This window comes from Elaeis guineensis, chromosome 15, assembly GCF_000442705.2.
Source record: "Elaeis guineensis isolate ETL-2024a chromosome 15, EG11, whole genome shotgun sequence".
In the NCBI taxonomy this organism is placed as follows: Eukaryota; Viridiplantae; Streptophyta; class Magnoliopsida; order Arecales; family Arecaceae; genus Elaeis; species Elaeis guineensis.
In genome coordinates this window covers 25365940-25374811 of record NC_026007.2, presented here as the reverse complement: position 1 = coordinate 25374811, position 8872 = coordinate 25365940, and positions in this window count along the sequence as shown.

Genomic DNA, 8872 nt, shown 5'->3' with positions numbered 1-8872 from the left:
AAGCTTCTCAAGGCCGGATTTATTAAGGAAGTCAATTATCCTGAGTGGATCTCCAATGTTGTTTTGGTCAAGAAAGCAAACGGCAAGTGGAGGATGTTTATCGACTTCAAAAAGCTGAATAAGGCTTGTCCAAAGGACAGCTACCTCCTTCCCCGAATCGACCAACTGGTGGATGCTACCTCAGGCCATGAACTCCTAACTTTTATGGACGCATTCTCCGGCTATAACCAGATTAGGATGGCATCGGAAGATGAAGAAAAGACAGCTTTCATCACTAATCGCGGTCTTTACTGCTACAGGGTCATGCCGTTCAGCCTCAAGAACGCGGGTGCCACCTATCAACGACTGGTGAACAAAATCTTCAAAGAGCAGATCGACCGAAACATGGAGGTTTACGTGGACGATATGCTTGTAAAAAGTAGGTCTTCCGAAGATCATGTCGCCGACCTCGAGGAAACTTTTGGCGCTCTTCGAAAGTATAAAATGAAGCTGAACCCGACTAAATGTGCTTTTGGGGTAACCTCAGGAAAGTTCCTGGGCTTCATGGTATCGGGGCGCGGGATTGAGGCCAATCCGGAGAAAATTCGTGCCATCCAAAATATGACCGCCCCAAGGTCGATCAAGGAGGTTCAGTGCCTCACGGGAAGGATTGCGGCTCTTAATCGCTTTGTCGCAAGGTCGGCCGAACGATGTTTGCCCTTCTTTCAAACCCTCAAGCAGCCGAAGAACTTCTGTTGGACCTCTGAATGCCAACAGGCATTCGAAGAATTAAAAGGCTACCTTAGCTCACCCCCACTGCTGGCGAAGCCCGAACCTGGGGAGGAACTATTTTTGTACCTGGCAGTCTCTCCCACAGCCCTCGCAGCTGTCCTTGTCAAAGAAGAAATGAAAGTCCAGCGGCCGGTCTACTACATTAGCCGTGTGCTAAGGGACGCCGAGACCAGGTATACTAAATTAGAAAAACTGACCTACGCCTTGTTGATTACAGCTCGGAGACTCCGACCTTACTTTCAAGGGCACACGGTGACGCTGCTCACCGATCAACCGATCAAGGCGGTTTTGCACCGAGCTGATACCTCTGGAAGAATGACAAAATGGACAATCGAGCTCACAGAATTCGACATCAACTACAAACCTAGACCAGCAATAAAGGCCCAAATATTGGCAGATTTCATAGTAGAGTGCACCATCCCCGAGGAGGCCGAACCTGAGCAAAGCAAAGTTGACGACCTGAAGACTCGACCGAACTCCCCCAACGAAGAAGCCAGTCCCTCCGATTGCTTTTGGACCCTCTATGTGGACGGATCTTCCAACATGGCGGGCGCGGGTGCAGGACTGATCTTGATCAGCCCGGAGGGAGTCGTCGCAGAGTACGCTCTGCGTTTTGAGTTCCCCGCAACAAACAATGGAGTGGAATATGAAGCTCTGATTGCAGGATTAAGGGTCGCCAAAGAGCTTGGAATAGGTCAACTCCGGGTGCACAGCGACTCCCAACTTATGGTGGGGCAAGTCAGCGGGAGCTATGAAGCACGGGAGGACAGCATGGCCAAATATCTTGAGAAAGTGAAGGAGTTCACCCCTACCTTTAGCAGTTTCGACATCAGGCAAATTCCAAGGTCGGAGAATACCAGAGCCAATCTTCCCTCCAAACTGGCGACATCGGCTCCGACCGAATTGCCCAAAGGCATCCTCTTTGAAGTTTTAAAACATCCGAGTACGGAAGAACCGTGGCCCGTAATGGAGATCGACCATGAGCCCAGCTGGGTCGACCCACTGACGACCTATCTTAAAGATGGGATTCTCCCCCAGGATGCGAAAGAGGCCCGGAAGCTCCGAAATCAAGCCTCCCGGTACATCCTTTATGAGGGCAAATTGTACAAAAGATCATACTCCTTGCCCCTCTTAAGGTGTCTCCGGCCCTCAGAAGCTGACTACGCTTTATGGGAAGTACACGAGGGAGCTTGCGGAAACCATTTGGGTGCCAGATCTTTATCCCACAAGCTACTCCGCCAAGGGTATTACTGGCCAACAATGCATCATGATTCGATCAAATATGTCAAGAAGTGTGATCGATGCCAGAGATACGCCAACATCCAGAGACAACCTGCTACCGAGCTCACACCCTTGAGTGCCCCATGGCCTTTTGCACAGTGGGGGATGGATATTCTTGGCCCCTTTCCCATGGCATCCGGTCAAAGAAAGTTTCTCCTTGTAGCGATCGACTACTTCACCAAATGGATCGAGGTCGAGCCACTAGCAAAAATTACAGAAGCGAAAGTGCAGGATTTCGTCTGGAAATCAATCGTATGCAGGTTCGGTTTACCTAGAACCCTAATCACTGATAACGGACGGCAATTCGCGGGAGCCAGATTTGCTGAATTCTGTGAAGATCTAAACATCTCCCACAACTTCACATCAGTGGCCCATCCTCAGGCGAACGGCGAAGCTGAGGTAACTAACAGAACCCTTTTGCAAGGATTAAGACAAGGCTCGAAAAAACAAAAGGAACTTGGGCGGACGAACTTTATCATGTGCTATGGGCGTATCGAACCACCCAGAGGTTGCCTACAGGGGAGACTCCCTTTGCTTTAGCCTTTGGTATGGAAGCCATCATCCCGATCGAGCTTAAACTCCCGTCGGCACGAGTCGTGGCATTCGACGAACCCCAAAATGCACAAAGTCTCAGAGCCAACCTCGACCTTCTGGAAGAAAGGTGGGAGATTGCTCAGGTTCGAATGGCAGCCTACAGACAGAAAGTTGCCCGATATTACAACGCCCGAGTCAAGAACAAAGCATTTAAAGCAGGAGATCTAGTGCTCCGACGAGCTGCTGTCTCGCAACCACAGGGCCAGGGGAAACTTGCCCCAAACTGGGAGGGACCTTACGAGGTCAAGGAAGTGGTCCGGCCTGGAACTTATTACCTTAAGGAGCTCGGAGGAGCCGACCTCCCGCGATCGTGGAGCTCAGAAAACTTACGGATGTACTACCAGTAATTTCGTCTTAATCAAAAAATATGTGCCTGTTGCTCCTAGATTGATTTTGATGATTACAAAGCAGATTGAAGGGATACAAATAATTTTAAAATGAAAAAGTCCTTATGCTCTTCAAGGGCAAAATCATAATTTCACTAAAATCCTGATTTGATAGTATCATTTGATGAAACAAATGATTTGAAAACTATTGCTAAAAATTTCATTATTTTTGGACTTATATTTTTGAAGTTATGAAGGTTTGAAGTGCATGAGTCGACTCATGAGTCAACTCATGGCACTGTGAGCTGATTGGCATGCAAAAATTCTCCTTGGCACGCTAGTTTTCTGGCTTGGCACGACCTGTGAGTCGACTCATGAGTCGACCCACAAGGCATGAGTCGACTCATGAGTCGACCCCTACTGATTTGAGCCAAGAATTTCCAGAAACGCATTCTCTGGTAAATGCAACAGAAGTCGACTCATGAGTCGACTCCTGATGCATGAGTCGACTCATGAGTCGACCCCTGCGATGGAAAATGTCTTCAACGGATAGTTTTTTGCCCATTTTAATTGCCTTTTATGCTTCCTAAAATTGCTCTAACGGCTCTTTATCTGCCTAAATTGTTTTCTCTTGCTTCTAATGCTGTAAAATGCTTAAAATGATGAAAGAAATTGCAGATTAAATAGAGATCAAACGTGAGATCAAATACAATAGAGAGGATTCGAAATCTGCACGAAAAAAAGCCTGAGATCAATGAGATATTCGAAAGAAAAAGAAAAGAGGATCCAAAATCCACACGTGAGATTGTGAAAGAGATTCAAGAGTTTTCAAAGAGAGGATTTGTCACGCTTATTGTTTCAACCTTGATCTAGAGATCGTTCAAAGCCTTCAAGGGATCTTCAATCAACGATCATCCTCTTCTCAAGCATTCGTTCAAGCATTCATCCATCTTGAGAAAATTCAAAAAGGGTTTCTTCATTTGAGTAAAGTGATTTTATTGTTATATTCGCTCATTTAAGGAGCTGTTATTGTATTAATTTGTGCTTTAAATTCTCTTACTCTTGTAAGTAATTATTCTTGTTTTTGGAGGATTTCCAAAACAAGGAAAGGTTGATCCGAACCTGAAATCGGAGTATTTTGGGTTTACTTGTACCCGGAAAACAAGTGATCTAGCTTGGGATAGCTAGTGTCGGAGTTTTCGACGTTTTGTATTCGGGTTGAATACAAAGTATAGTGGATTGAAATTCCCAAGTAGAATCTTGGGGAGTGGATGTAGGTGCAAGGTTAGCACCGAACCACTATAAATCCTTGTGTTTGTGGTGTGCTTTATCGCTTCACTTTATTTCTTTATTATATTCTTGCATTCCTGCTTTAGGTAATTAATATTGAATTAAAGTCTTTGTTTTGTTCTTCATAAGTAATCAGTTGGGCTTAAAATTTTTAGAAACCCAATTCACCCCCCCCTCTTGGGTTGCATAGCTGGGCAACAAGTGGTATCAGAGCCGGTGCTCTAGCCCTTCTTTGATCTAACAATCAAAGAGCCAAAGATCTATGGCAACCCATGTCGGTACTTCTCTAGCCGAGGGGCAATCTACAAACCGACCTCCACTTTTCAATGGGTCTAATTACACCTATTGGAAAGCTCGGATGAAGATATTCATACAAGCACTCGACTATGATATGTGGAGTATCATAGTGAACGGTCCTCACACACCCACCAAGATTATAGATGGTGAGGAGTCAACCAAACTCGAAAAAGAATAGGATGAGGTTGACAAGAAATTGGCACAATTAAATGCCAAAGCCATGAATGTCCTTTATTGTGCACTAGATGCAAGTGAATTTAATCGCATTTCTACTTGTGCATCTGCTAAAGAAATATGGGATAGGTTAGAAGTAACCCATGAGGAAACAAATCAAGTAAAAGAGTCTAAAATAAACATGCTTGTACATAAATATGAATTGTTCAAAATAGAGCATGATGAGTCCATAACTGCTATGTTTACTCATTTTACTGATATAATCAATGGTTTAAAGAGTCTTGGCAAATCTTATACTAACAGTGAACTTGTAAGGAAGATTCTCAGGTCACTGCAAGAACTTGGGAGCCAAGGTGACTGCCATCCAAGAAGCAAAGGACTTGAACACTCTACCTCTAGAAGAGCTTCTTGATCCTTGATGACTCATGAACTTAGCATGAAGCAACATCAAGAGGATGAAGTCAAAAAGAAAAGAACCATTGCCCTCAAATCCACAACTTCGCCTGATTATGAAACGGATGACTCTGAAGATGAAGAACAGGATGAAGAGATGGCACTCATCACCCGAAAATTTAAGAAGTTTCTAAGAAAAAGAAACAGGGGATGAGAAAGAAATTCACAAAAGGAGATCAAAGCAAAGAAAAGGAGAAAGATCAACCCCTTATATGCTACGAGTGCAAGAAGCCGGACATTTCAGATCCGAATGTCCACAATTGAAGAAAGGTCCAAAGAAGTTCAAAAAGAAGGCAATGATGGTGACCTGGAGTGCGAGTGATGACTCAAGCTCGACGAGAAACCTCAACAGAACAAGCCAACCTGTGCCTGATGGCACACGAAAATGAGTAATTCTGAATCCACTAGTGAATTTACTTTTGAAGAATTGCATGAAGCATTCTATGACTCAATTGATGAATTAAAGAAACTAGGAAAGAAAAAAAAGAACTGAAATTGGAAAATCAGTCCTTAATAAAACAAGCTGAAAACCTTTCAATTGAAAAATTCACATTGATTCAAGAAAATCAAAACTTTAAGGATGAAATTAACAAGCTGAAATCTATAGTAGATAAGTTCACCTTAAGTTCAAACAAACTAAATATGATCCTTGATAATCAGAAAGCTATATATGATAAGGCTGGACTTGGCTATAAACCCCTGAAGAAACAAAAATTTTGAAGGATATTTACGTAAATTATTCAAGTAACAAGTCTACAAGTATTACTTGTTTTAAATATGGAAGAATAGGATATAAATCATACACATGTCTTATTAACAAATATGCAAACACAAAGAAAATATGGGTTCCAAAAGGAACCATCTTGACTAACCTAAAAGGACCCAAGAAAGCTTGGGTACCTAAGACAGAAACTTGATCTTTGCTTGCAGGTGTGTCTAGCATCCCAAGAAGGAAACAGAAAATGGTATCTTGACAGCGGATGCTCGAGACAATGACTGGTGATGAATCACAATTCATCACGCTTGATGCTAAGGATGGAGGGATGGTCACCTTTGGAGATAATGGCAAAGGAAAGATTATCGGGATAGGTAACATTGGTATCACTCCCTCCAAATACATTGAGAATGTTTTACTAGTTAAAGGTTTAAAGCATAACTTACTTAGCATTAGTCAATTCTGTGATAAAGGGTATAAAGTAGTTTTTGAATCATCTGTTTGCATTGTGACTAGTCCTATTAATGATGGCATTAAATTTATAGGACATAGGTATGGCAATGTTTATATGGTAGATTTGAATGATTTAGCCAAATTAGACATGCAATGCCTAGTATCTTTGAATGCTAAAATTAATGAGACTAGTTGGCTGTGGCATCGTAGACTTGCACATATTAGCATGCACTCTCTTTCAAAATTATTTAAGAAAGATTTAGTTCTTGGTTTGCCAAAACTGAATTTTGAAAAGGATAGAATTTGTGATGCATGCCAATTAGGTAAACAAACTAGAGTATCATTTAAATCCAAAAACACTGTTACAACTTCTAGACCTTTAGAGCTCTTACATATGGACTTATTTGGACCAACAAGAACCACTAGTCTAGGAGGAAAACGATATGGCTTTGTAATAATAGATGATTACTCTCGTTTTACTTGGGTTTTCTTTTTAGCTCATAAAAATGAAACCTTTCATATTTTCACTAAATTTCATCGAAAAGTCACTAATGAAAAAGGGTTTTCAATTCAAAATATTAGAAGTGATCATGGAACTGAATTTGAAAATCATGACTTTGAAAATTTTTGTGATGAAAATGGAATAGGCCATAACTTCTCTGCTCCTAGGACACCCCAACAGAATGGGGTAGTTGAAAGGAAAAACAGAACCTTAGAAGAAATGGCCCGTACCATGCTTTGTGAAAGCAACCTTCCAAGATATTTTTGGGCGGAAGCTATTAACACAGCATGTTACATTTTAAATCATGCTTTAATTACACAATTTTTAAAGAAAACCTCCTATGAACTTTGGAAAGGAAGAAAACCAAATATTGCATATTTTCATGTTTTTGGTTGCCGATGTTTCGTATTAATTAATGGCAAAGAAAAACTTAGTAAATTTGATGCAAAATCAGATGAAGCAATCTTTCTAGGTTACTCCTCCACTAGTAAAATATTTAGAGTTTTTAACAAAAGAACTTTAGTAGTTGAGGAGTCCATACATGTTGTTTTTGATGAATCTAACGATCTTCCTTCAAGGAAGAATGAGGGTGTTAATGATGCAGAGCCACTAATAGAAGGTATGAAGGAGATCACTCTGAAAGACTCAGCAACTCCAGAAGACAAGGATCAAGAAGATAAACAAGATGAGAGAAGTGAAGAAATTCAAGAACAACCTCAAGGTACAAATGACCTACCCAAGGAATGGAGGTATGTTCACAACCACCCTAAGGAGTTAATTATCGGTGATCCTATGCATGGGGTAAAAACACGTTCTTCACTTAGAGATGTACTTAATCATTGTGCTTTTGTATCTCAACTTGAACCTAAAACTTTTGAAGAAGCTGAAAATGATCATAACTGGATTAATGCTATGCAAGAAGAACTTAATCAATCTGAAAGAAATAATGTTTGGACCTTAGTGACAAGACCTAAAGATTATTCAATAATTGGCACAAAATGGGTCTTTGGAAACAAATTAGATGAGCATAAAAATGTAATTAGAAATAAAGCAAGACTGGTTGCTAAGGGATATAATCAAGAAGAAAGAATTGATTTTGATGAAACCTTTGCACCTGTTGCTAGATTAGAAGCTATTAGACTTCTACTTGCATATACTTGCTTTATGAAATTCAAATTATTTCAAATGGATGTTAAAAGTATATTTTTAAATGGTTATATCTCTGAAGAAGTATATGTAGAACAACCCCCTGGATTTGAAAATCATACTTTTCCTAATCATGTCTTTAGATTAAATAAAGCTTTATATGGATTAAAACAAGCACCTAGAGCATGGTATGAAAGGCTAAGTAAATTTCTACTAAATAATGGTTTTACAAGAGGTAATGTGATACAACCCTATTTATTAAAAGAAATCAAAATGATATGCTAATTATATAAATTTATGTTGATGACATAATTTTTGGGTCTACTAATGAATCCCTTTGTCAAGACTTTGCTAAGCTTATGCAGGGAGAGTTCGAGATGAGCATGATGGGAGAACTCACCTTCTTCCTCGGACTCCAAATCAAACAATCAAAAGAGGAATCTCCATCACCCAAAGCAAGTACACCAAGGAACTACTCAAAAGATTTGGAATGGAGAACTGCAAACCAATTGGCACACCAATGAGTCCCTCATGTAAGCTTGACAAGGATGATGAAGGTAAAAGCGTAGACTTAAAATACTATAGAGGTATAATTGGTTCATTACTATATTTAACTGCAAGTAGGCCTGATATCATGTTTAGTGTTTGTTTATGTGCTAGATATCAATCTAATCCTAAGGAATCTCATTTGAATGCTGTTAAAAGAATCCTTAGATACTTAAATGGTACTCAAACTCTAGGGTTATGGTACTCTAAGGACTCATAAATTAATTTATTAGGATATTCAGATGCTGATTTTGCTGGATGTAAATTAGATAGAAAAAGCACAAGTGGAACTTGCCAATTTTTGGAGTTAACCTAATCTCATGG